Source organism: Scyliorhinus torazame, chromosome 24, assembly GCF_047496885.1.
Source record: "Scyliorhinus torazame isolate Kashiwa2021f chromosome 24, sScyTor2.1, whole genome shotgun sequence".
Classification (NCBI taxonomy): domain Eukaryota; kingdom Metazoa; phylum Chordata; class Chondrichthyes; order Carcharhiniformes; family Scyliorhinidae; genus Scyliorhinus; species Scyliorhinus torazame.
In genome coordinates, this window is record NC_092730.1 from 34,709,134 (window position 1) to 34,710,683 (window position 1,550).

Genomic DNA, 1,550 nt, shown 5'->3' on the forward strand with positions numbered 1-1,550 from the left:
GATTCCTGGCCTTCGCAGTAATAGTTGGATTGGATGTTCTTGCGCCACATCGTTAGTTTCAAACTGTGGAACAGTGGCCAACAGCTTTTCACTCAGTATTTATGCGCCATTATTTAATTGAGATGTATAAGATGTCAGATTGTATGGATAAAGTAGACGTGGCGTTGATGCTTCCTCTTGTGGGTCATTCTAAAACCAGAGGTCATGATCTGACTATAAGAGATCGCAAATTTAAAACCGATTTGAGGAAGAACTACGTGTACCAAATGCTTGTGATTCTGTGGAATTCGCAACCCCACATTGCGTTGGATGCAGGAAACGCAGTTTCAACTCCTTACCAATAAGGAGAGCGGGCAGGACGGTGGAGTTGAGGCCACGATGGGATCAGCCAAGATCACATGGACGGTGTTAGGCTCAGGAGGCTAAATTGCCTACTTCCGCTCCGAGGTCATGTGTTCTCGGGATGAGGTGCGCTGGCTGATATCGCAATCGACCTCTTCACCTGTAACATTGTAGATAGCAGATGAGGAACATATCAACGATGATAGAATTGCGGGGCAGACTCGCAAGGTCTGTAACCTCGACTGTACTGTTGGTAACCGAAGAAGAACTGGTGGCATTGAGCGGTTAAACCACAAACACACTTGCCTCCGTTCGTCCCTCCTCTCACCCAACTCGATGCAATCCGGGATGACAACTTTGTCACATCAGTGATTGCAGATGTATCTTTGAAAAATGAGTCCCACTTTCGAGAAACGGTGGATGAAAAATCGACGAGGATGGGATTCGAACCTACGCGTGCAGAGCACAATGGATTAGCAGTCCATCGCCTTAACCACTCGGCTACCCCGTCCCGCAAACTCATGCGTCTATACGTCTTAGTTCATTTTGGACCCATGAACAGATGGATTATATCTGCCTCGTTCTATTCATCCTGGTGTTCAATATTGAAAATGCAGCGATCGTGGTATAGTGGTGAGAATCGCTGCCTTCTCAGCAGTTGAACAGTGATCGATTTACCGCCATCACAGTAATAGTTGTATCGGATGTTTTTGCGCGACACCGTGAGTTTCAAACCGAGGAAGACTGGCCAACAGTTTTTCACTCAGAATCTATGCGCAATTATCTAATTGAGGGGTATAAGCTGCCAAAAGGTATGGATAAGGTAGACGTGGAGTTGATGCTTCCTCTAGTGGGGCATTCTAAAACGCGAGGTCATAACCTCAGAATAAGAGATTGCAAATTTAATCAAGACTTGAGGAAAAACTACTTCTCCCAAAGGCTTGTGATCCTGTGGAATTCGCGACCCCAGAGTGGGTTGGATGCAGGGAGAGTGAGTAAATTTAAGGAGGAGTTAGAGAGGTTTTTAGTGGTAAGGAACTTAAGGGTTATTGAGATCGGGTAGGACGGTGGAGTTGAGGCCAGCATGGGTTCAGCCAAGATCACATGGAAGGTGTTAGACTCAGGAGTCTAAATTGCCTACTCCCGCTCCGAGGTCATGTGTTCTCGGGAGGAGGCGCTCTGGCTGATATCGCAATCGACCTCTTCAT

General features: G+C 46.7%; 1 non-coding gene across 1 annotated transcript; it reads right to left on the bottom strand.

Annotated features, from left to right (window-relative positions):
• Positions 1–771: 771 nt before the first annotated feature.
• Positions 772–853, bottom strand: trnas-gcu (transfer RNA serine (anticodon GCU)). The gene has a single exon. It is a non-coding gene; the product is annotated as a tRNA-Ser (tRNA).
• Between the last annotated feature and the right edge of the window lie 697 nt (positions 854–1,550).